The 27,561-nt window shown below is 40.9% G+C and overlaps 1 protein-coding gene across 1 annotated transcript in view; it reads left to right on the top strand.

Moving 5' to 3' along the window:
• The window catches only part of LOC135313338 (uncharacterized), a 342,721-nt gene that overhangs the window by 89,831 nt on the left and 225,329 nt on the right, over positions 1 to 27,561 (top strand). The window contains exon 4 of the mRNA XM_064450993.1: positions 1,208 to 1,330. The gene's annotated coding sequence lies outside the window, so the exon portion shown is untranslated. The remainder of the gene's footprint in view (positions 1 to 1,207; positions 1,331 to 27,561) is intronic.

Here is a 27,561-nt window from a genome sequence, read left to right on the forward strand (position 1 = left end):
GCAATTTCTTCTCTGTTCACCATTGGCATTTGTGTTGTACAAACATGTAGAAGTTAATAGCAGTCAATAATAGTGAGGGAATCTTCCGAGAGAAGCGACTGGAGGGCAGGCTAATCTAGTGGTCGATATCTAGGCTGGGAATCTAGTTTCCTGAATTTAACTGGGCAGGCTATTCAAATTTTCAGTGACTCAGCTTCCCTATTTCTAAGTGGAGTTAATAGTAAGAAATTAAAACTAGATGTTACTAATGTGAAATCAAGTTACATTGTTGAAGGTATATAAAAAAAAATTACTCATATCCTGCTTTAAATATAGCTATCTTCTCACTTCGAATAACTTCCCAGTCCATAAGAATGTAATTGACTGAAATGGAATTGCTGAAGAACTAAGAGGGTAGTGCTTAGAGAAGGTAAGAATGCCAGAATATGCTGATCCAAGGAAAACAGTAGAACTGGGGAATTCAGGTGCTCTCGGAAGCATAGAATCATCAGCCATCACCCTTCTTGCGTTGTGGGCAGGAGAAAGATCTGACAAACTGCCATTTCAGCGTCTGCCTAGGTGTTCCTACTGAATCGCCAGGAGAGGGAAGGCAATTAGGTGTTTTCATGTAACATTAAGAAGTTTCATGTGCAGAGGCCTCTGTTAGACTTGAATGGTCATAAATACATTTTCAATGGAAGCAACACTTTGGTAGTGGTTAAATAAATGAATATTGCTTGAATCAGTGGAACCATGTGAATAGAAGCATCTTGTCATATGAGGATTACTTAGGTTTATACCTGTGCAACGGTGTTCAAAATACCCGTTCCTTGTAGTAACTGCAGTGACTCTTGTTCTACAGTAAGTACTAGGAATTTGTTCTTTAGGCTTTAAAAAGATTTATAAATGCATAACTGGACAGTAACCAAGGTTATCACACTGTTGAAAAGTCATTGTTTTGCTGAGCGTGATTTAGGGTCTGAAGGAGGATACACACAGAAGATACACAGAAGTACACAGACCATCTGGATACGTGGTAGTTTAGATTACATGGGAAACTAGTAGTGAAACACCTAGTTTTGAATTCCAGAGTTGGTTTGGGGGGTCCCCTTGATGCAATAAGTGAGTGTTCTGGGTTGCATGAACTTGACAGTTATTTACAGTGATTTAATACAACCTATATACTATCTGTAATAAGTAAAAGCTTCCCAATGCTTTCTGTTAACAGGTCAGTGGTGCAGACATCTGACCAAGAAAGGATTCTGCCCATCAGACAACGACTTGACAGCATTTGTGGTGAAACAATCTGTTCTGTTTGGAGACTGGAAGAAAAATCCTTTCTGTACAACTGGTGAGTTTTTGTTTTTACAGTATGGGCTAGGGAAGCCATCGGTAATGGTTTTCTTTAACCCGTGCGTGAGTCATTAGCTGTTAGATTCTGTAAGTTAACAATAAACTGTTTGCTATTTAAATATGCTGTTTGCGGGCCAGTTTTCGAAGGAAAGAGTAACATGTTGTTAAAGCTTTGATTAAGTGAAAGCTCACCCAAACCAATAACAAATAAATCAAAACAACCCCCCTGCTACCTTGTGGCCATTAAAACTGTGGCCAGTTCTAAGAGAGTCCTACAAATTTGTGCCAGTTAAATGCACAGAGAATGTAGGTCTTTGTGGCTGCTAGGTGTGTTCATTCTTCTTGAAGCACTGGCTGTAAATCCAATTTTATAGATTAAAGACTTCTAGCATAATGTAGGCACCTGTTGGTTTATGGAAACCTAAAAATATCTGCCTGGATATAACATGTTTTTCAACAACTTGGAGCATATGTACGTTTTTTGATACCTTTTAGCTTTTTTTTTTTCAGTACTTGTCTGTCACCTCAGCTTGTTGTGCTAGCTGTAATACGAATAATGAAGTACATGTTGTTCATTGGCTGGCTTATTAATATGCGGTGAGGGCTTGCCATTAGCAGTTAATAATATAATATCTTTCCACTCTGCAGAAAGAAGTCAAAAGGCAGCATTATTGCCATACTGCAAAGCTGACAAGATGGGCTCTTTTACTGCTAGTGAGGTGGTTGTGATTACAGGGGAGGGAGAGAGATCATATTGACTGTAAAAGATTCAAAGAGGGAACCCTATTTTGTCAGGAACTAAATGAGAAGTAGACTTTATGGTGTCAGGCTAAAACTAGCTCTTCCGAGCTGCAAGCACTACGGGACTTCCTTGTACTGGCGTAGATGGCTGCTTGTCTTGATTTTGTCCCAGAGCTCAAATTTGGCCCCGAGCCTTAATGTGGACTACCAGATACAGTCCTTACTTCAGGACATGTCTTCGCACTGTCTCTTTGCTTGACGATTAGTGTCTTATTAATGGCAAATGCTCTGGTGCAAGCAATTGCGGAGCTTGAGTTGAATGAAGTACATTGCCAGATAAAATCCTGCAGAGCTGAAGACTTGCATGTGAATCTCCTTTATTGCCTTGCTACTGCAAAGGAAATAAGCACAGGTTTTAGTGCCGAGACTTGAGCAGAAGTTGTTCCTCATGGCCTCTCAACTCTTTGTCACGGCTCCTTTATGAAACCGAACAAGTGCCTGAGTGTTTTTGGTCCTTTTCAGGATAAGGTCGAATCTGTGAGTTTCTCTGAAACAAATGGAGTAGGAGCTGATTACAGATGAGGTTTAGGAATCTTGGCACCCCACACCTGAGTCAGATGCCCGCAGAAGGAGCACTGTTTTGGGTATCTCTGATTTCCCTTCCAACCCTTAATGGCATTGAGATTTCTGTCCTTTCATCAGACACAGTTGAAATTGGCCAATAATTCAAAAATTATTGCTGGAGTGGGAGAACAGGGTCATAGGCAGACTGGTGACTAGGATATTTACATAAGCCTTGCTTTCTTAGGAAACCATGCTAAAAAGCCATCGCTATGTTGATATCACCATTGATGGTGTTTGGATGGGGTTAGCTCATACTTTAACTGCTGATTCATTTGACAGTGTGTTTAACTTTGTTGAAGAGAACTATAGCAGGGTTTACAGATAACAAAGTTATGAATTTGAAACTTGGAGATGGGAGGGAAGAAACAGGAAGGAAATCTGAGCTCTTGTAGGTCAATCTTTTGGTTACATTGGCATTAAATCAAAAACAGGAGGAGAAAAATTGTGCAACAAGAATCTGAGTCTTTTTTTACTGGCTTGCCACTTTCTATTTATGGGAACCCAAAATGACCTGGCTTCCTGGACTGAAAACAAGTAGTAACATATCCTTAATGATAGTCTTACTTTTTAAGCCAGTCCCTGCTACATACCTATGACAGTTTTTAACAGATGCCATAGCCCACACTTCAGTCTGAAAGGTGGTGGGACCTGGGACTCCATCCTGTGACACACGAAGCACCGGGTGATGTTAATAAAATTAGTGATGATGTTAGGGCTGCTCTTCCACCCCTCAGTAAATCAACATTCGGTGCTTTTCCCATACTCTCCCTCACCCTTGAGAGGAGCCTTATGTAAATATTGTCACCCATTCTTCTGTTCCCAACAATGCCTGCAGGAGAATAAGGCAGTAACGGTCAGCACGAGAGGGTTAAACAGAGACATCAGCAGTGCAACTGTTAACAGTTTTTCTCCTCTGCTTCGCTCTTGTGCTAAATTTAATCTGTCCCCCAGACAGCTCAGAATCAATTTTTTTTTCCTGTTCTGTTTTTACGCAGGCTGTACTGTGACTGGCTCTTACCTATGCCTAGCTTGTATTGCTACAGGAACAAAATTATGAGACACGAGCTGATATACTTGACGCCCATTAAAATTGGTAGAAGAGTCCCCACTGATTTCAGCAGAACCTCATCAGGAGAAGAATCACTAGGAGTTGCTAAGCAATTTTTATTATTTCAAAGAACAGAAGTTTGAGGATGTGTTAGCAAAGCACAGGCTGTTAACAGAAGCCTGGCTTCCTAGGTGGTTGAATACAGTGGTCTATTTCTGAAATACGACACTTGGGGGACAAAAAGATTCATCTCGCCTAATACACATGTGCAACAGACGACAGGGCCACTGGCTGCATTTCATGTGAAAGCATGCAAACGTTACATATATGCTATTGCTAAAGGCAGTTTTTGAAGGGAAGTGAGGATGTGCATGCAAGAGGAGATCTTCTGCCATTTAGCCTCTTACCCAACCAGGGTAGTTGTCAGAGAAGCTCCAGAGACCCTGAAGCACTGCTGAGCATGAACTTGAGAAAAAAAGGAGACAGAAAAAGGAAATAGAAGCAGAACTTGCATTCACACACCTTTTTTGGCAAGGTTGACAGAACATAAAGCACTTGCTTGATGCCTGCTCTATTTAGCAGAAATGGTACTTGTAAATTTTTTTGAATAAGCAAGTCTGCATCCACTCTACCAATTTCTTCCTCAGTCTTTTCTCTTGCAGGGCCTTGAAAAAGCAGACTTCTAATTTTCCATCTTTGGCTTTGGTCAAAACCAGCACCGTTATATACAGTACCTAATGGTTTTTTGAATAGCACAATACTTCTAATCTTTTTTGATCAGCATCAGCAGTATGTGAGGCTTTCCCTGCCCCTTTCGCTCATTTCTGTGTAATATTGAGACCACGTGGTTCCTATTTTCTCTTGCCCTGCCCAAGCAGTGACTTTGACCGTGGTTCGCATTGGCTGCTTGCTGTAAGAAGCTTTTTTACATCTTGTGGTTCTCGATGTCTCTGAAGTGAAAACGTAAGAAAGTTTCTTACAAGTCTAATCAACACCCCCAGGAGAGTAAAATTTCTCTTAGTAGCAGCCTATAAAACACCGTGGGGTGGCATCAGCTATCTGTCCCCTGGATTTTTCAAAACATTGTCATCTCTCAGAAGTAAGATCCATTCCATTTCACATCCTTTTTCTCCTGCCTGCTGGGTGGCTGTAGCCTGATGGATGATGCAGAAAAGAATTAAGATTCATCGCTGCATTTTTTCCTGTGCCTACAAATAATATACACATAGGCATGGGATTATTTATTCATAGGTGTGAGGAAATCATCTGAATATTTCAAACAAAATTAACATTTAAAAATGCATGAAAAGTGATTACAATATTTAGTCCTACCTTAGGCATGTAGCTCTGGTTTTTCTTCATCTGAACTTTTTGAAAGAATTCTGTTTCTCAAATGAAGTGCCTATATATGCAGAGGATAATTGGATATTAAAATGAAATAATGAAATTATATCAATTTCTGTGGAGCCCCTGCCAGTGGCTGAATATTTGGCACTTTTGTGAGCAGTGAAAAATCTGGAATAACTGAGGAAGTTTATAAATTTTTTGTGATATTCCTGAGTATCCAAAGAAGACTTTAAAGACTCTGCTGCAGTGAATTTAATTGAATCTGGACCTCTCTAGTGCCCTGTCAGAACTACAGAGTCATGTTTGCACCAGTCAGGGTAAAACACAACGTAATACTTACAAGATTTTTGAGTGTTTTGCTTTTTACCGATCATTATTTGTTGCCCAAACTTTTTTTCTTTTGCATCAACAGCGTAAATTGTAAGAAGGAATTTGAGTAAAGCTCAGGCTCAGTTCTGAGATTGGTTCTGTTCACTACTCTATTGTAAGTGATACCTAAGAGCACTTTCTTGCTTCTTTTTATTTTGCGGTTCAGAAGTAAAGCTATTTGAAGGAAAAATGACTCAAATAGCCTACCCTATACTGTTATTCACATCAGTTAGGCCCAGCTGGGAGACTCTGCTCAGGAAGTATAACACAGACTCAAATACCTATTGCAATTAGAGGTCTGTCTGGGTCAAAGGAGGAAGGAAGAGCTTTCGTCTGCTTATATATGTGTAGCCAGGTGAAAATCATATATTGTAGTATTTTCATTAAGTAGCAGGGATAGACTTGTTTCGTTTTAGTGAGAGTTACATGGATGCACATGATGAAGGTTACAGATTTTTTTAGAACAGGAGATTCTTGAGATCTCCAGAGAAAGGTGTTGGTGCTTCTGACTCTTGTCTTACATTAAAAAAGACCAGCTGTTTTTAATGGTGATTTCTGTGATAGAGGATGTCTTCACACTAGGGATTTTGCAGAGATGGTAGCGAATGGGAACAACAGAAACAAATGAATCAGACTAAGGATTTAAAAGAAGAAGAGGTCGGACGGCTCTTACACTTGACCTTGTCTGAGAATTTATTCTTTCTGAGTTCCTATCTTCTATGTGCCTGCATAAGGATAGTAATGGGGAAATGTAGGCAGAAGGCTGCCTATATGTCCTTCTGGCTGGAGGCAATTTTGGCCACAGAATAGAGAATGGGAAGTAGGTTGGTAAATGCTGATTGCAGCACTAACAGGAGAGTTCTTCTGTTGGCTGGAGGCAGGAAGTTCCTCAGCCCACGACTGCTGGATGACAGCAATGCTCCTTTGTTTCCAGCCGAGGAATTTGCTGGTTGTACCACAGGCTGAATTTCTCAGATAAAATTTGCAGCCTCTGTGGGTGGAGAAGAATGTTTCAAAGGGCTAAACTGAGCCTTCTTCTGGCTTGTGACTCTGAACGGAAGGAGGGTACTTCAGGCCTCTACTGTTATAATGGTCTCACTATGTTGGCTTGTAAGGCCTAGCCATCATCGAGCTAGCTGGTACTCCTTTGCCAGATTTTCTTGAGATCATATTCATTTAAGGACTCAGTTTTTTAGTGATCTCACATTTTTTACATGATAGATCATGTTTGATTTGATAGATCATATTTACAAAACAGATAATATTTGCTAATTGTTAGATTGCTTTGTCTGAGCAACCTTAAGGTTCTTAACAGTTCCTTGATTTTATTCTGCCTTTAAAGATGAATCAGAGCTAGTGCTTTTGGGTTAACTGTGTCCTCCAAAGTATGGAAAAAAGACTTTGAGCCCATTCTGATGCTGTCCACGTCATAGTGGTGAGGTCTCCATTGTGCTTTTGGATCACACAATGTCTTCTGGTGGTGGTGTGCCTCAAGGCATAATCCAGCTAAAGTGACATTGCTGGCAAGTTTTATGAAGGAATCAGAGCATTGTTTAGTTATGTCAGCTGGAGACGGTGATAGCTGTCCGTTCTTTGAAAGCCATGTTTTGAAAGCTCAAGGTCTAGTAGACCTTGAGCTGTTGGCTGCAAACTCCCACAGAAGCATCCAAAAGCCTGCTTTTCCCATCTGCTCTTGCAAAGGTAAATGTGACAATTCACTCTGGGCCAGCGCTGACTTCCTTCATTAGCTTTAGGTTAGTCTAATGCTACTCATTTTTCTTGGAGCTACAGGTAGGAGCTGCGTAGAATATACAGTTATTTCAGGTAGCACAGCCAGGTGATTAAAGATAGCTTCTTGTGGTGAGCATGCTGCACCTGTGGCCTACAGGTTGTTCTGCTTGTTGGCTGGTAATATGATGCAAGATATTATTTGTCCGTGTTAAATCCCAAGTGATTCAGGGCTGGGTTCCTGAATGCTTGCTTCCTTCTTGTTTTGGTGTTGGGTTTGGTTTTTTTCGTTGTTTATTTTACGCTACCACAGGAATGATCAATAGAAGCCTTGAACTGAAGCCAACATGACTTGTAGGAGCCGGTCTGGAATAACTTCCTACTGTTGTGTGCCAGAATCATGAATTCCTGACATTCCTGCCACCTGAAAGGGTTCAGTGGGCACTTCTGGAAGCAATCGGTTCAGAGTTGATTAATTGTATTTAATTGCATTGTGGTGATCTAGTATGCCTGCTATTCCTGATTGACACACGTGACTTTGGGAAGGCTGATGGCACCAAATGGCTTGCATACCTTGGGACTCTCAGTGTTGATAATATCTTCTTGAGGAAGTAACCCCTCTTGATTGACTTTAAGAGGAGCTTCACAAATACACACACCCCACTGAATTAATCCACAATGCAAAATTTTACTTTTTATATGCCTTTTAATTAAATTTAATTGTTGCCTACTATAGAAAAGTACTGACTATTAAAAAAAAAGGTCTGAAAACAGGGCAGTCACTTTTTTTTAAATAAGATTCTGTTTGAGTCCCCCCAAAAATGGGGTATTACCATGTCTCATTACAGAAGCCATGCATAGAGTGCATCTTTCATCAGTGCACTATTGCTGGGCATGAAATGCTCTGTTTAGGATTTTAAGAGCCAAATGTAAATGTGCTTAATGAGACTCAAGGGGACTGGTCTGTGGCTGGGGAGAAATGGCTTTTAGCAGCAGATGCAGACAAAAGTATTGGATTTCAGTCTACAAAAAGTCAAAGACAAAAAGAAAAAGAGACTATAGTCCCAAATGGAGGAAGGAGGTGTCAGAATTTAGAAGGCTAAACAGCTGTAGCCTGTTTATGTATTTTAATCCATTGCTAGAGGACTGGAAATGAAACAAAAACCCAAGAGCATATTAAATACTTTTTTAAAAAGATCTGCAGTTGACCAAGACAGGCTAGAAAAACAAAAGCAAAGTTTGTCAATAGATTTAGGTTTATGTGGAATACACCTAAAATATTTTGAAAGATTCTTCTGAGTGGGTGTTGTAGGAAAACGCTCAAAGTCACAGAATGAAGGTAAAATAATTCAGATATCTCACGGTCTCAGAAATCTGGTGAGTGTCTGAAACCTGCTGTTCCAAAGCTCATAACTTACACCTGAGAATATTCCTGCCATCCACAACTGTTTCAAGTACTGATCTGGCTAGTTAGGTAGGCATTTTTTCTTAAACTGTTGAAAAGTGGCATGTTTCTGAACTTTAACAATGATGGGTTTTGATACCAGTGAAAAAGGAAGCAAAAGTAATTATGAAATACTTTTATTGGCTTCAGCAACAGCTCTGCAGTTCAGATGGTTTAAATTACCTACCTCAGGGTTTGAGTGCAAAACTCATATCCATCTCAACATTTTTAATATTTAAAAAAAGGTACTAACTTGCTGGCCTAGATCTTGAAAGCAGCATAATTGAACCCTTAAAAGCTGCTAGTTCTATCTCGTTTTACAGGAGTCAACAAATACTTTTTTTCCCCCTCTCACGTTCATTGCCTGTGAATTACTTAGACATAGAAAATGACAATCTGAAGAGAAGGAATTGTCTTCCCCAGACTGTTCCATCTTTTAGCAGAACATGAATCCTGACAGATGCAGTTGGGCTCCTCTGCCTTGTCTACTTGGTAGCTGAGGCCAAAAGGGAGGCCCTACCCTTTCCTCTCCTTTCTACCTTCTCTCGCTGGTAGCCAGGTGCTCCTTCCTACCAGCTCTGGCATTCACCTGAGCCATTGTAAGCCAGGTCTTTTTTTTCTTCTTTTAATTTTTTTAATAAGGCTTTCTTTCAGCTTAGTGAGAGGATTAGCTCAAGAGACCAAAGAAACACCACATCCCCTTTAGTGTCCATGAACTGCTAGACAAGATGGCTAAAACGTGCACTATGTTGGCTTTTTATTTAAATATAATTTTTTTGTTATAGGCCTTTGTATAGTTGGTACTATAAGCCAACATTGCCGAATGCCAGAAAAATGTGGCTAGGTAAGACACTGTGAGGCTGTTTTACTTCAGTTTTATGCTAGTTTAAACCTAACGAGACTGCTGGAGCTGAGTGGAGTTAACCAGGCTACGTTCTTCGGGAGTATTGCTGACTGGGGTGACCCTTAGAGCAGCACTGCATCCTGCCGATAGGACATACATCAGCCAGTCTGCATCAGCTGTTCAGTACTTGATCAGTTTTTGAGAATAAATATTGGATAAGTACCTTCATTTTTCTGTCTGTGAAGGATTGAAGATGACAATGCAAAAATCTTATTTCTTATGCACCGGCTGAGTGTCTTCCGCTCCCCAGCCAGCAGGTGAACGGCAAAGGAGCCGGCCTGATTCTCCTCGCAGCACGGTTCGTAGAAAGCTCGTGTTATGCGGGTGACATTTTCTCTAAAAGGCATAGTCGTGTGTCAGACAAAGAGGAACAGTGAGGAGAGTTGATCACACCTTAGGATGGCTCTCACCAGGCTCGCAGGCGCGGTGGGCGTCCTCCAGACGATTGTCACGCACATGTTGCAAACTCCGCAGACCTCTGCCAGGACCAGGACCGGAGTGAGAGCTGGGAAGTCAGACTGGATACTTCATCCAAAGGCACACACAGAGTACTTTAAGCATAACAAACACCTGGTTCCCTATTTGGTTTTTGTACAGGAAAAAAATACAATTCTGAAAATTCTCTGACTCTTGTTTTTCTAACAAGTTAAACAGATGGATTGGAAATAGTATTTACTGTTTATTTCCTCAACATACCAATATGTGAGGAGCCAGTATAAATTACGGTTTGACTGCAAACAAACCAACCCACACCAAAGCAATAGAGTAAACATTGTTGTATTTTTTTCAAGTCAATATTATGGGAATTTAGATGGCTGATGTTTCTGTTTTCACTGGCTATCTCTGAGTAGCTGAATTTTAAGCCCTACAATAGCAAAAAAAAAAAAAAAGGTTTGAAATATTTTGTGGAAAATTGCCTTAGTAGTTATTCCACAGAACATCAGAAGCTAGTAACATCAGAATTTACAGGCTTTAGCAATGGAAACAGTATTTCTACCATTTCAGAACCATTGAATTTTTTCACGTGAGAAGAACAAGAGTGAAGCCATCACCAGGTACGCTCTGATGGTGCAGTTTTATGATACGACAGTCGGCTCCTTCCACTTCTCCCTGGCTGCACACTTGTGCTTCTTTTCTATACTGACTCTTGACCTTTCAGGGAGCCTGCTGAGAGCCCTAAGCTCGCAGAAAATCAACACTACCAAAAAGAGTGGATGGTTTCTGCTGGTTAACTTCCCCCAGCTGGCTCATGTTCGCAGATGAGTCCTGGCAGGCAAGTGCCAGTGCAAGGAAGGGGATGGGGACGCTGGCTGGGGAGGCTGTGCATGTGGGGGGATGGAGTAGCACCTTTTGGCAGAAATGAGCCATCAAATTGGCTTAACAGAATTGTGTCCTCAATTTGCTTGAACCCAAAAACCAAGATGTATGTCATGTTTGTAACAACTTAGCCTGTATGTTATTAATTTAACATGTAGTTGAGCAAATTAGTTAAGATGTCAGGGTTCTTGACCAATCTCTCTGACTGGCTGTGTGCTTCCAGCTGTAGTTTTCCAAAGAGCATATTGTGGAAATTGAGAACAGATGAAACAAGGGAATGTAAAAACAGTGAATTGAATATAGTCCCCAAATTATTCACTTATTTCAACAAACAAGAATCACATTGATGTAATATATGACTGGTTTCAATGCTAAAAGCAAATCAAGAGCTGGAATGTACTTACGTGGCTAGACAGTAAATATCTTTGAGTCCTTACAATCCATTAAATTGCAAGAGTATGTCTGCTTGTCTAAATGGAGCGAGACGTTGCTCTACCACTGCCATTTACTCCTCCACTTCCTGGTTCTTTAGCCTTGTCTTTTTTCTTTTTTTTTTTTCTTTCTTTTTTTTTTGTTGTTTTTAAGTAGGGCTTCTTTTGTATGTGTGAAGCTACTGCAACTCCCACTTAAATTTTCTCCTGAAAGCTGAGTTAAAATACTGTGCAAATTTGTGTATCGATGGATGCACCTTTTCCACAGTGAGTTGCCCCATTCCGGTGTGAGAGGCCAGCCTAATGCAGGAGGTGGGACTGGACGGTGCCGGGCTGGCCACCCTCGCGGTGCTTTGTGTTGAAGCTGTTCTGCTTTTGATCGCGCATTGTGATGTTTGCTTTCACCTTGTTGCCTAGTGTTGCACACAAATGCCACAGAGCTGACTGGTTTGTGAAGTGGCCTTGTGCTGGTACGCTGAATATTCTTATCGTATCCCAGTCTGCCCAACGTTTTATGCCTAGGCAGACCCAGTGCTTTTTCAGATAAATATCTTTAGGGTTCGTAAAAGTTGGTTCAGTTCAGGCCTCGGAAATAAATCATTTCGTAATGCTTTAGTCCTGGCAGGGGGCTTTGGAAGCTGCCCTGAGCCACAGAACAGACGTAGCTCAGAGTGCCTGTGTGTCTCAGCAGCGTCTGCTCTGTGACCTGAGATCAGGATGCAGAAAGAAGGTGGAAGTGTCACAGTGACTATTTTTTCCAGTTTATCTGTCTGTGTTAAACTGATAGAAAATGGCATGATCTGTCAGGGTGCTCTGGAAACGTGTTTTGTGTACCAGTGGAGATAGTGAACATGCAGTGAAGGGTACGGGTGTTTAGTCTGGTTCTCTTCAGCCCACATCACGGCGTTAGTTCCAACGTGCTGGCCCTCTCGATAGCTTCAGATAGTCATCATGTAAATCAAGATGCAAGAAAAAAAGTATCTTCCCTTTTTCTCCAGTCTTCCACAAAATCCAGGATTTGAAATTCATGCTCTGAAATCTATGGCGTGTGGTACTTTCTATCATGTGACACAGTACAAAATTGCTTGGGATTCAGGAGGCCTTTGTCCTATGTGAATAATGGTTCTAGAAAGCTTATCAGCTGGCTGATGAAAGTCACTGCAAGACAGTTCTCCCACTCGCCCCTCACGCTGGCCATGCAGCGCAGAAGATGTGTACCTTAGCGAGCCTACGGTGCTCAGCATTGCTAGAGCGCTCTCGTGATCCCATTTCAAGAATAGTTGTTTTGAAGGCCTGGAATCCCTATACCTTAACCTGATCTGACAAACATAAAGGAAAATCAGACTTTTTGCAAAATCCCAAACAAACGAACACAGTTGTGGAAGTTTGTCATGACAGAGATGACAGAAAAGAAACCCTCTACATTTCCAAACCTGTCAAATCCTAAAAGTCGTCCCTTATAAATCTGGTTCACTAGCTGTCCGTGGTTATTTATTGCCTGAGCAGTAATCGAGTCCTAGCACCTGTCCGGTGTTGCAGTTCTTAGGCAGGAGAGGCATGCTGAATGCCATATCCTGCTAGCTGGTGTGAGGTTTAGTATGAACATCCCTGTGTTCCTAGCACATGTAATTCTTTCCCTCTAGGAGAATGTAGTTTGGATACTTCTTTTGCTGGGCTCTTGGCTGCCGTCAGTTTTTGGAGCCACTAAAACCTCTTTGGCAGGCCAGGTGCAATCGCCTCTTATGTTTGATTGAAATATTAGCAAGTCATTAATCCAAATAGCAAATTAATTAGTAAAGCAACAGCCAAATCTCAGGTCTGAAGACCTTTTACACCCTTAGTGTTATAATTTCACATAAATAATATAAATTGGCAGGCATTCTTTTATATATGGGATTAATGTGTACTGCTTATTACAGACCAGAAATTATCTCTCAGTCGCTTGGGTGAGTAGTAGTGTTACGAGTTGACTGACCCCTAAAACCATCTTTTTGAAAGAAAACACATGCCTTGTGCATAAATCCCAAGGCAACATACTGATCGTTTGTATCACCGACATTGTGGAAACTTATTTCAAAATGTGCTACCTAGTGTTTCCTTCTAAGTCCGTAGGAATTTAAAAATGCACGTATTTGAAGTTAAATATCTTATGTCTAAACAGCTTTTAAAGTAGCTTCATAATGGAACTGTTTTAATTTTCCTCTAATTGAACTCCTAACACCTAAGACCTCAAGGCTGTGTGGCTGCTATTTTCAGAGGTGCTGAGTGTGTACAGCTGCTGTTGACTTCCCTTCGTATTCTGGATGTTCAACACTTCTCAAAATGAGTGCATACAGCATCTGCTGCTACTGCTAAAGTACCAGAGTTCCAGTAAAAATGGCTGAAAATTTTCTGTTAGGTTTCTGTAGTACTCAGTTGAGTTGTTCACGTAATGCTCTGCTGTGATGTGCAGTTTTGTTTGGGTGGTAGTTGGAGGGGATGCGCATAACTGACCTGTGATTTTGCTGGGTGTGAGTAACGTGGTCATCCTCGGCTCACAGACCTCTCTTCTTAGAGTCTTAGACTTTAGGTAGGATATAAGGAAAAATGTCTTCACTGCAAGAGCGGTCAGGCCCTGGCACAGGATGCCCAGAGAGGTGGGGGAGTCACCGTCCCTGGGGGGGTTCAAAAGACGTGTAGCCGTGGCCCCTGGGGACATGGTTTAGGAGACCTGGGGGTGTTGGGTTGGGGGTTGGACTTGATGATCCTAGAGGTCTTTTCCAGCCATAATGATTCTATGATTCTGCATTGCAACGTATATTTAATGCATACCTCACTTGGCCTTCACAGCAGCATTACCTTGTTTTGGCACCAATAAGTTACAAGCTTGATAGAGGCTGAAAAAAAAAATCTATTTAATTAAACTTTAAGAATTTTGCTCCAATTTGTTTGAATCAGATACAGAACTTAAACGTGAATAGTATTGAGCCTTTCCCATCCTCCAAAAAATGAGCTTCCAGCAAGTTGCTTCCCAGATCTGTTGATTCAATATTTGTTCTTCAGCTGAGGTGTTCAAGCAGGTCTTGAGTAGCAGATTATTCTGCTGAACTGCCAAGGCTGAAGGTTTTGTGTTTTCCATGATCATTCCCTAACATCTAGTTAAAATAGGTTTCCATTTGCTGAAATAGCAATTTGTGGCACTCCAGTCTATCACCGGGACTTTGTTTGAAAACGTCTGAATAGCGGGAATTGGTTTGTGTCAAAGGAAAGTGGACAATTATTTCAAAGCTTTCATTTTCACAGTCTATTACACTGCTGCAAATTAACAATTGCTGCAAGCTGACATGTAATTTAGAATATATGCTCCACACACTTCTAGCTGAACAAAACCCGCTAAGATATATGAAAAGAATCATGCGGCTCTAAGCGACGAGTATGTTCAGACTGGAAAATGTTGGGTTATTCCCATTCGAAATACCACTCTAAATGGGCATCGTTAGTCTCTGGTAAGATGAGGTGGGTAGAACATTAAAGTTACTACTTTCAGAACTGTTAAAGAGCTCTTTCAGGCAAGAAGACACGTGCAACTGTAAAGCTGTCTTCATTCATAGCCTTTGAAATATAAAACTGTGAACTCGGACCACCAAGAAATATTAAGCATGCCAGCTAATGTTTACGGCAGTGTAGTCTTCATGTTTTCCATGCATGACTTGTGATACTTTATCGAATATCTGTCAGGTAGCAGAGTTTACTTTGATGTTGCAAATCTGAATATCTTAGGCTCTGGCTTCTTCTGTTGAAACAGGTAAGTAATAAAAAATAATGGCTTTCATTGTTGGTTCACACCTCAAGACTATAGCGCTAAAGCCTTTGTTATCAAGTTCGAGTTGAGAATTTCTTGCCACTAGTACAAATATAAAAGAGCGAGCAGAAATTTATTTATAGAGATACAGTTATTGCAGACTTCTGAACAACAGATTAAAGGGACTGTGGTTATTTCGTTCTGCAGTGAATGTTTTGCTAATTATGAGCTATCTATTTTCTTTCCAAATATCAAAATGTGAAGAAACCAAATGTTTAGCAAACTAAGCACTGAATTTATATTTCAGACAATTCTGTGGGAAAATGTGCCTCGCATTCACAGCAGGCTCTGCATGCGCTGCTATATTAATGTATCACAGGAATCTTAAGTAAGCATGGCAGTACGGGCAGAATAAGTGTAGATTTTCAGAAAACTACCAGAAGCATGGCTCTACTAACAGCAAATAACAACACAACTTTTATGTATTAATCTTCAGCCACTCAAAACCATGGTTTGTCTCTAAAGCGCAAGATAAGGTTTGCTCGTGAAGGTGTAAAAGGTTCTCATGCAAATGCATTTCCTCTGCAGTGTGATATTTCAGCTGCTCGTTTAGCAGCAGCTTATAGGATGATTCGTACAGGTATAGAAATTAATAATATTTTGCATGGGATGTGATAAAAACGTTGGTGTGTCTGTCTAGGTACACAGTCCAGTTATTCATTGCTAGCACAACTACATGTCGCTGCATTATACAAATCCTTCTGTTATGGCTTTTCTAGCTGCCAAACACTCTGAACTCCGCTGTAGAGGCCTCTTTGCAGGGTGGCACCGTTGCTCAGAGTAACGTCTGCTGGTAGGAACATACTGTAACATTGGGTCTAGATTAAATTCTTGCTTTGTCCAGAAACCTAGCACAGGTTTTCCAGGCCATTGTGCAGAGACCCCAAGCATCCCCAACAAGAGTGGTGATGCTTTATTGTGCAAGGCATGCAATTTAAAACCCAGGGTGGAAGATCTACTGTTTTCACACCGTAGGATCAGGCTAGTGAAGCAAAGACCTATAGTCCTACCTTCATTAGCCCTTCATTTTTACCCCATGTTGATAGGGATAGTGCTGTAGCCACCCGGACAGGTGGATCCGGGCTTTTGTAGTCATTGCACTCTTATCCCTTCTCCCTTAGCACAATGTTGGCCTCTCTCCTTCCCTCTTAGCTTCCCAGTGTATAATTTTTGAGGGTGTGCATCACCCTTGTCAAAGAAAACTTGTAATCTGATGCCATAAAATCTTTCTTGGAGGTCTAACACATAGTGGTTTTATTCCAGAGAGTCCTAAAGAGTCACAAGAGCAAACTACTAGCACAGCAGAAACCCAGCTTGTAATACCTTGTTGGGTGACTTCAGGCAAGTTACTTTATCTGCCTGAGTCTTAGGTTCTCCATCTGTTAAAGAACAGTGCTTTGTGAAAGTACTTTAAGATCTGCTGATGAAAAACATTTTCATGCTTTCTTTTGCGGCTGCGAACACTTTTCATGTGGGAAATCCTGCATAGTTATGCATGTATTAATCACAGAAATGGCAAAAAAGAAAAAAAATTCCAAAGAGCTATGCTTTTTTTTTTTAATTACTGGTAGTATACATTGGTTAGAGAGGATTAGAATCTGATATGTTCATAAATAAATACAAACAAAAGGGATTATTTAAGATGCTTGTGTTCAAAGACTACAACTCACAGCGAGTCTGTTTTGAACAGTTTCTTTGTCAGAAAATATTCTGAACCATTAGACTGCTGCTGCTTCGAAGCAGTGTGGAGACTTAATTAAAGGTTCAAGGGAGAAAAGCGGATGGTGAGAATTTTATAACCATAGGCTGATATTTCTAAAAAGCATTACCATGTTTTTTAATATGTAGAAGACTCGTAAAAGTGCAGGTGTAGAAGGTAAAACTACCTTCTCATTCGCTGCCAGGGTTCACCTGCAGGTTCCTGGATTCTGGGATTTCACTGTTCTCAGAATAAAGTCCTGAACATTTCAGCTGCAAGGATTATACATTTCTGTGTATATTAAAAGGGCTGGGTTAATGTGACTAAAAAATGAGCTGTAAATCTTTGCCTTTTTTTGAGATAAATCTGTGAGTTCAATCACCAAAAGACTTCCATTTGTTTCTTTTGCATGTAGATATATTATTACATGTATTTCCCATTACAAAAGCCTTGCATTTCAAAGTCTGATATTCACTTTTATAAATAATGACCTTTTGCATGCTTATCTTGATAATAGTGTTGGTGCATAAAGTACCCTTCCTTTTCTAGTTGCACCTTGTACTGCTGTGTGAATTTGGGGGTACTTTGTTTTGTGCGCTGCTCGATTACTCTCCACTCTTTTGATATGGCAGGTATGCCAGAAAATCGGGGGGTTTGGTGGTCGTCCTCATTCTCCTGTTTCTTAGGGGAATGCAAGGAACTGTTGCTAAAGCCTCTGATCACAGAGGGGAGAAGAGGAGCAGGGAGAAGAACCAGCTTATGTTCAAGATTTACTCCTATAAATATGCAAAAGTTCAGCCGCTTGAACTTTGGGGAATTTGAGTCTGACCTTGAGCGCAGCTTCCGAAGGCTACAGAGAGGTGGCCTTTGGTAATGGAAGGAGATTTGAAAGCTAGCTCCATAGTGCTTCAGGAGCATGGCGTCAGACAGCGCTAGGCTAAGCTATCCCAATGCAAATGGAAATATGATTGTGTAGAGATGTCCGGGAAGCCTTTCCTTATGTGCTTGACACCTCACTCTTACGAACACCTGTGATTTTTACAATGAACAATGCGTAATATTCCTTAGAGCCTCCACCTCCTGCCTTATTGTAAGAATTTCAGCCTTCATTTAAAACAAAGCTTTTACTCTTCTGAGTTGCAGGAGAAAAACTTGGAAACGTAGGCCCAGCTGTCAAAGCGCCAACCACTTGTCACTTGTAATTTCACTACCTAAATATGTTAGAGAAAATAGCATTATTTAGACCTGTCTGGGTAGTGCTTTCATGTTCCACCGCACATCTTTGGTAACTGAGGTGTCCTTTTGTTTCCACACATTAAATAATGTGTTACTCATCAATTTTTGACCTCACCAAGATGAAGAATTAGTCAGGTTGATGTGTGTTTAAGTGGCTCATGACTATGTTCCTTCCAGTTGGGTCAAACAAGACAAATTTTAGATCTTAAGCGCATGGCTAAATTTACCCAGTTCTGCATACTTGATTTGGCAAAACCATATGGACTTTTTGATACATTCCTCAGATCTCTTCTGAATCAGTTTCAAAAGTCTATATTCATGAATTGTACCCACTGTTCAGTAGGAGGTGTAGAAGAACAACGCCTATTTTAGGCGGAAGATTTCCTGTGAACGTTACTTGTCTCGGACCAGCTCTACCCTGAAGCTGCAGCCTGAAACTGTTGAAAGGGCCGGTCCTGTCCTCCCACCTGCGCTTAACCACGCTCCCGCACCCCGCCTGGGAGGGGGGCCGGGGGGGTCCCCCAGCCCTACGGTGGATCAGTGCAGGGGAGTAGCTGAACAGTGATTTTTCTCTTGGTGTAGTTCAGGCTGAGCTTTCTGGAGCGGAACTCTTGGGTTTGATCCAGAGTCCCCTCCGCCGCAGGGAAGGTGGTGAGGGTGTGCAGCTGGAGATGAAAAGAAGGACTGGAGGCAACAGGGAGGTCTCAGCTCAGCTTTAGTTAACTGTGCGGTTGCACTTCGGTTTTTGCTGGGGGTTGTAGGGCTGATACAGAAAAATGGAAAATTCCCTTTTAACCTGTTAGGCAGGATTTCCAGAGGAAGAAAAGTATTTGCTAAACACAAGCTGTGAAGCAGCTGACTGATCAATCCCCAATGATATGCCTGAAAATCATCCTGCAGGATATTAGATGTTTAAAGCATATCCTGTTCCCTGAGCAGTTTGCCCTGAGGACTAAAGCTGGAGATGTTTTTCTGCATTGCCAGCTGAGAATCCAGTGCGGCTGGAGCACAAAGCGGGCTTGCCCCTGCCTCCGCCGAGCTGCAGAAGCCCAGGGGGAGCCTGTAGCATGTATCCGAGGCAGCGGATGTCCTCGTCAATAAAATGCTGCTTTTTGCTCGGAATGCACAGGTCCTGATAAGTACAGGTGCAATAATAAGAGGTTGACAGGGAAAGAACTATGAGCTGTTTAAAAAAAATGCATTTGAGAATAATATTAGCCTCTTTTATATTTCAGATATAACAACTGCATAAATTGCCTTGTAATTGCTTTTTATTCTTTTGAGAAATTTTAAAACTATGAGTAGGTTTTTTTTCTTCCTGCCAGTGGTCTTAAGAATGGATTATTTGTACTGGAGAGGAGAGAGCTTAGCCCAGAAGGTACGAAACAGAGGGCTGCTAGAACTTGCCGTAAGGTCTTATATTAGAGCTAAGACAATCCAAAAAAGAGGTGATCTAAAAAAAAAAAAATAAAATATGTAGAACCACCTTTTTTCTCCTGTTCCCCTAACCACATGATCCTGGTGCAGGCTCTGTGGCTCATTTGCCCTGTGGTGAGCTGATTCAGGGAGCTAAATTGGCAGAAAACTACTTGGTGTTTTATGTATAGTTAGTTCTTCGCTGTCTCATTTTCTGCACTGATTCACCACAAAGTGAGACAAACTCCAAAGCCAGGAGAGGAGAAGCAGAGTGTGGGCAGAACAGCAAAGGAGGGGAGCCAGCAGGACACCACCTTTCACTTGCAGCTAGCTTTTAGATTGATTTTAATCTAAAATCTCCTTCTTAAAGTTTTAGAGTAAGTTAAAGCCATTTTTTAATTTTAGGTGGTAGCATGAATCTGTGAAAATACAAGTTTCTTCATCATCTAATTGTTCAAATAAGTATGGAAAGTCTAACTGAACTTGTGGGGGTTAAAGTTTGGATGTACTTACGCAGGCACCTGTGTTTTGGCAGGGTTTGTAAGAGCATCAATGTAAAGGAATTCTTTTTAAAAAATAAAATCAGAATTGTCGGCATTTTTTCAGTTCAGCGCCTAACCTGGAAATGTAGAAACAATTAACTTTGAACTGCATGCAATATTTCCTTCCACATAAAATATTTCGGTTTGAGCTTTTAAATACTTTCCAAGTGTCAGATATTCTCTGCTCTGCTATAAAATTCAATCTGAACTTACAAATACTTTGTTTACTCCAGAATCTTTTTATTTTTGGGTATAAACTATGCACTTTTGCTGCCAGCTATAGCTTCTAACGCAGGCTTATGAAGCTAGGCCACTTCCCCTACCATCCGCTCTCAGTGAGTCAGGGCTGCGGGTGGAACTTGATTTTGTCATTGCCAAGAATAAAAACAAACTGCTTTAGTAGAGCAGAAAACTCAAGGGCATCATTTTTTTATCACAAAAAGTGAAAAACAGTGGTTCAGCATTTTCATATTTTTGTATTGCTGATGTTTCTTCATCTTCCGAATTCAGTGTGCGCATCAGTTTGAAAGCACTGAAACCCGAAGAAGTACAACTTGATATCTCAGTGTGCCGAGAGCTTTGGCCTCGTCCAAGAAGACGCCAAGACGCTTAACCATGTTAGTCATCACAGCGGTTTCAAAAGTGAGTGCTTGTTGTTTTGAGGGTTCAAACCCACAAAGAAAGCTAAACTTGCAGAAGATCATGGAGAAGTGTAGTATCCGGTTGGCTGAACTGACAAATTTTCTGGAAAATCCCCTAAATCTGGGCTAAAATTATTTCTTTTTGATGCTGAAATCACAGCTGTGACAAATATTCAGCCTTATCTATGATTCATGTGTTTTCTCAGAATGGGAAGTGTTGGAGTAGCACAATTTAGTAACTTTTGTTTACTTCCCCCTGCTTCAGCATTTCTAATTTAACATGTTTCCTCTGGAGTAGGTTATCTACAGCACAAGCCCATTATTACCTGTCTATATCTGACGCTTTGCCATTTGTTCAGCCATTCCTTGCTGCCTAGTTATAAAATATTCAGCTTCCTGCAACGTGACCAAGTAGGGGGAAAATTTCCTGCATTAAATGTTGCAGAATTCTTTTACAATCTCATCGCTTTTTTTACAGAGTATTTTCTTGTTTCAAAACATACCCCAGTTTACCTGCAACATGGAATTACCATCTTCCTCTCTCTGCTGGCAGTTGCAACATTTCTTTAAACCTGGTGACCCCCATCTCCACGTGCCCAGCTCCCAGGAGGTAAGACAGTGCTGGACACTCTCAGCGTGCCTTGTAGGCTTTCAGGTCTGAGTTCTGCTCCCCACTGGTACAGAAAGAGGCGCTGAGACCCGTTTTCTTACTATTTGGGTCAGGAGCACGTTATTCACGTACAGCTCTGTGCCCGGCTAATACCTTCATTTGCAAACTTTTCCTTCGATCAAAGCACCCAACCCCAGTTTGGTGCGTGCTTGAAAGTTACGCTTCCTGTAATTTTTTACCTTTTTGTTCCTTTTAAAACATTTCAATGTATTAGATAAAGATTGGTTTCCTGCATGTAATAGTTGCTTCTTTGGTGATACGCTTTTGGTTTGTGTTTGAGAAAGAAATCCTGGTGGTCTTTCATGCAATTAAAATCAGAGTAGCTGTGGGGATCTTGAAGTGAGAATATATTTCACTGCAAAAATGTCATCCTAACCAGTCACGTCATATGAATGCTTGCTGTTCTCTCCCTCGGCATAAAATAATCTGTATTTTAAAGCTGAGGTTTTGCTTTTCTGTCTACCCTCATGGTCATTAGAAAGTTGTAAATGAAACCTCGTTATGTTGAACAGCTGGTAGTTGTATTTAAAAACCTCGTGTTAAAGCAAATGAATTAACTAAGTAACAAAGTTAAAATCTGTGCACCGAGAGGCCGAAGCGGTAACAGAGCCGCTCATGTCTTCGCAAGAACAGCTGAGTACAAGTGAAAATATGGCTTGGAAAAAAATTGAGTTTTGCTTGCACATTGTTCTCAAAAGCATGACTTATCTTAACAACTTGCCAAACCTGCCTTGTTAAAAGTCGCATGGTACCACTTGTAAGAGATTTTTTTAAAATGATGTGCATTAGAGGGATTTTCTTGAATTAGAGCAAATTTTGTTCTCCTGCTACCAGCAAAGTCATTTAACTTAAGTGAATGCACTTCACAGTGGAGTAAAATGTTGTTCATCGTATTTAACTGAGGTATTAGCAAAAAGAAGAAATCCGTGGCTGGTTTTATGCGGAATGTATCTTTTATGTGATAAGAGGAAAGGAAAATGAATAATTTTCAAAAGGGCAGTTTATGAATGTCAGTCATTCTAGTGGAATATTGAAAAGCTCAGTCAGAGATGAAGGATTCAGGTCTTTGCATTTCACTGTGATGCCTCAACGCTGCACTTTATAGGTTCCCCTTGGTGAAAGATTTTTAGGAGGGCATCACCATCCTGAGCAGTGAGACTGGGAGCTCTGCCTGCCCATTCCGGTTGTCGTCCTCAACTGGAGGAGAGTCTGCCTCCATACTCCCTCATTTTGATGTGGAGTTTGAAGCTGCTTAAAAAACATGTTATTCTACATTTGACTTCCCTTTTTTGGGTATTGCAAACTGTGTTTTTACATGAATTTTCATGAAAATTTGAGATGGATTTAGATTTTTAAGGGGAAGCTTTCAAGGCAACTTACTATTTTGTGAGTCAAAAGCAGTTTGAAACTAGTTGCAAGTAGAATGGCTGAGATCACATGATACTTTTTCAAGTCAAAGATAGCTCCATTTGCTCAAGAAATGCTTTCATGTGATTTCTCAAGGCGAATAGTAACTTCTATTGAACTGTTTAGAAGAGAGACCCAGTGTCAAAGTGGCTGGTGGCAAAGTTCCATTATTTCAGCCTCCAAACACATTCTCCAGCTAAAGTAAATCTGTGTTGGTGACGAATAAAACACCTTTGTAAGAGGTTGGGAGATTAATATAATCTACAGATTATTTCCCCAGCACAACCTCCTCTGCTACTGCTTAGTGAGGGGGGAAGAATTAGCAGGTAGAGTAGCAGGTTCCCTGTGAAAACTTCTCTTGCTGTAGTATTTAGTGATGAATTGAGTCAAGGAGGGAAGCGCTACAGGGCCTCTCGCCAGCCGTGGGTCCAGCCTCAGGACTCTTCATGGGCCGCTGCCTTCCCGACCTGCTCAAGTGCTTCTCTGGTTGCATCAGGCCCCCAGAGTTTGAAGTTACAGAGGTAAGTAAAAAGCCGTTGCTGGCTCGTTCTCTGCACGCACTGATGCTATGTGCTGTGCTCTTTGTGGTATAGACTGTTATCTTGCCTACTGGGTGGGGTTGTTTTTGTCTTGGAGGGTCTTGTTAATTTTTAATTTTGTAGTTTGTTGTACTTTAAATGAAGTGATGTAAACTTTCACAAAAGTTTTTACTTCTGGTCCCTTGGTATTTGGTGTTCATGAGGTTTAAGGAGATTTCCAGTGTACTTCTAACAAGCTTAACTTCCGTCGCATGGGTGGTGACCACTTTTTGAAAATCAAGCCGTACATGGCGTCGTTACGCAAACACCCCAAATCCTTAGCTAATGTGACTAGATAAGGAAGTGATGTGAGAGCTGAGTCGAAAACCATTCAGCCAAAAAAAGGAATGCCTTAATTTATCACATCGTGCACAATGTAAGCAGAATAACATGGATCCATTTGTCCATATTCAAATCACAACGCTGTATGATTACATGGAGGACATAATCTGTTTTTTCACTGACAAAACCCATAAAGATTTCAGATACCATATTAGGGCTCATCACTTTCAATTAGCTTTTACCACTACATTGAAGTCTACTGAAAACGGCTAATTGCTCTGTGTGTAAAGAGGAGATCAAATAACCCAAATAATCCCACTGAAACAGCGGAGACCTGCATGTTCTCCGTAGGCCTACAAGCCCAGCGGTTAGCAGATTGGGCTCTGGGAACTCTTGTGCTAATGATGCTCCCAAGGTCAGTATCAAAATAATAAGCTAGGTGTGGTGGATTTAGATTCTCTCTCTGTGTTTTCTGCTAACAATGCAAGAAATTCTTTTTTGTGTGTGTGAAAATGAGCAGTTTTTCGCATTTTAAATGTTGGGGTGTCCATCAGTCACTGATATCATGATGACTACTTTGCTTGGGTCAGCCTTTAATACACTTTTAGAAAAGCTTTTCTTCAAAATCTTGCCAGTGGTCTGTCTGTCAGCTGTAAGGTGGGCGGGAGATGGCATCTGCTGTGTCTGATTCTGGGCTAACAGTGTCTGAATGGCCAGAGGCAGCCCAGGCGTGGGGGATGACTGATGAGCTCCCATTTAAGCCTTTTTACCAGCGACAGTACTAATTTGTGTATTTCCTTTCTCTTCCAGCCATCACTTCTCATTAAGTTGATCGAAACTCATATCTGTGAGATGTCTACCTGGCTTTCTGATTTGATTAAAATTGGTCAAAAAGTTATTGGACAAAGGAAAGATGGACAGTGTGATCACATAACTCTCTTTCATTAGCAATTGAAGCCAAGAATGCTGCATTATAAAACTATGTCATGCATTTCTGGGAGCTATTTCTATCTCTTATAAAGCATTTGTCTAGTCCATATTTGCAATTAATGGCAGCCATATAAGCTATAAACGTTACCAATAGTTTGCGGTGATATTTTACATCACCTGAATACCAGCGACGGAAAATGAGGAAGAGTATCTTGCAGAAGTAGCAGATTCTGAGAGGAATAGGAACAATGTGGAAATTGTAAGGCCCAAATGTTAGCAAGGCTACTACATTTGGAAGAGATTAGGTAGTTTTCATACTGTTTTATGCATGGAGCCTTCTAATAGTTATTTCTCATGGATCTGCAAAATACAAAAGACTTTAGGTTAAAGGAATAGTAATGAATCATTTATGAGATATTATCTACGAAGATGGATTGGTTCCATCTGTTACAGTAATAAAAATAATAATGCTTAGCAATTACATAAATGCTTTACAGGTTTTCAGTGTGCATCACAAACATTAATCTAAGATCTAGCCCATAGCACAGTTTTTAAGAGCTTGCAAAATGGCTTCAGCTTATAGATGCTGGTTTATTTATTTCTTTTTAACAGGGAAATTTGTTGTAATAGAGTTTTTAAACTGGTTTAGAAAATTGAGTTGAAGCTCCTTGGTCTAAGACAATATATGAAGATAGCCACAAAATTAGCTTCTTTTCCTTCTGTTGATTTAAGTTGCTGCAAATGTCCAGGAAAAATAAAGCTCTACAGGCAGGTGTTCATTAACATACAAATGGTAGAAAAGTCTTCCAGGATGTAGTACTCGCATTATCTCACAGTTATTTGTTAATCACATTTTTTTGTGTTTTGTAAGCAGCTCACTGATTGAAGGCCAGTGTATTCTGAAGTGGGGTATAGACTGATAGAATGTCCACGTGTTGTATTTCGGTGTATAGGACCATGTAACCTGAGAGAAATAACTTCTTTTGTTCAATCCAGGAAGAAATTGGATATACGAAGTAGTGGTTTCCCATAAAACGTGTTTTAGATGCAGCCTAATTTACCTAACAGAACAAGTATTAGATTTAATTCTGTTCTGTTTGGTTTTTAATTTGAATTCTTGAAAAAGAAGTGATGATAACTTTAGGCAAAGAAAAATTTTAATATCTACTGGGATCGTTTGATGTGCTCCCTAGCAGACAAAGGTGTGGTAAAATAGGCATGATTTCTAGTCAATGCAATTTAATGAATAGCTATCCCTACTGATAATTTGAGCATGTCTATAGGGTATATGAATATATAGATCAATACATACTATTACGCTTGGGGTAAGTACATATGTGAGGGTATCTTGAAGTTGGCTTCTTCGCAGTGTAACCTGTGACCTTGAAAGACAAGGTGCCGTGTAAGCTGCTGCTTTGTAAATCTGTTTATCTATATACGTCATAGATTAGACATGGGCTTTGCAATACGACGTGACTGAAACAAGTGACATTAATTCCATTAACTGTGGTCAAAAGTAGTGTATGTATTGACGATTTGAATGGGGTGGATTATGTATCTTGACTTACCAAATGTTTGGTTTGGAAACCTTTAACGCATTAGATTATGCTAGCTAATAGAAAGGTTTTCATACGACTAAAACATCCGTTTGCCAAAACAAGTTATAATTTCCTTAAGCAATATTCTGTTAATTCATCTATAATGAGATTAATTAAAACAGATGGGGGCATAAAAATCCAGTGTTTCATACACAGAGAAAATGATGGGTTCCATTTATTCATATCCGAGTGCTGATAATCATTTATGAAATAGAGCAACAGTTTGTTATCAGTGCTAACTCTACCCTTTTAATCATCAATGACCTGGAAAGCAGTTCTCTACTCTCATTATCCGGGCTATCTGGGTTAGTGTTACAAAGCATAAACTGCACACGGCGGAAGCGATTAGCAGTGCAGAGTTGATCTTGCTTGGTAACTCCCGGCTGCTCTTGGCGTGCTCCGCTGCCCGGCCTGTCCGAAGCTTCCCGTGCTGCCTCGCGCTCCGCGCTGCAGCCGTTCTGGTGTCCTCACCTGCACGTCCCTGTGGGTATCCAGCTCCCCGCGGGCCCTTCTCGCAGGAGGCATCGCTGCCGAAGCATCTGTCTGACCATCTTCAGGGTTACCCCTCCGACAGCTGCTGCAAGGGAGCCGTAATGTTAAAAAGCCGCTCTGCTAGTGTGTGCTGGTTCCTCGGTTCTTTGCTGGACGGCAGTGCGTGCCTGTTAACCGTTGCCAAATTATGGCTAAAAGAAATTATTTCTTATAATACACTTTTCCTTCCCTGCCTCCTCCAAAGCATGAAGTACATGGTAGAAATCCCTTACTGCAAGTGTACATCAGCAGGCTTCCTCAGCTGTTGGAGAAGGATGATAATCCTCCAAACTGCTATGGAAATCTGCCCAGAAATCTACCTGAATGGAGGATGGAGCTCCCATGGTGTGAACATTGTGATGTATTTTCAACACCACACTGATAAGAGTTGAATTTCGGTGGTGCTCCTCTAAACTGGCTTCGTTTCATACAGTAGGGCATCAGGATAAACACTTTCAAGTTGGTGGTGCACAAGAGCTTTGACAAACCAGTTCCAGCTAATCTTGCTTCGAGGTGGTTAGATCTCCTGGCCCCGGGAGCCTGCGCTGTTTTTCTGCCAGAGCTTACCAGCCCATGCCAGGACTGGCAGGAAGGAAAACGCTTCTGTCATAGCTGAGTCTTGGCTCAAACCCACACTCATCAGCAATTTAAACCAAGATGCCACTCTGTGAACAGGGTTAGCTGAGACATCACACACCTGGTTTTTTGCCTCCCCTTGGAGGTGGTGTACCTCCCAGAGGAGAGCAGGGTGGGTGACGAGAAATCGTAGTAGTAAACCGCTACTGCAAGGTTTCCCAGTTATCTTGTTTCAGGTGACCTGCGTCTGCAAAAGCTGTAGTTAGGCTAGTAAATGATTGGTTTGGTATTTTCTTTTGTTCTATTACTTCTTTCTTTAAAAACTGGTA

This window comes from Phalacrocorax carbo, chromosome 5 (assembly GCF_963921805.1).
Source record: "Phalacrocorax carbo chromosome 5, bPhaCar2.1, whole genome shotgun sequence".
NCBI classification, from domain to species: domain Eukaryota; kingdom Metazoa; phylum Chordata; class Aves; order Suliformes; family Phalacrocoracidae; genus Phalacrocorax; species Phalacrocorax carbo.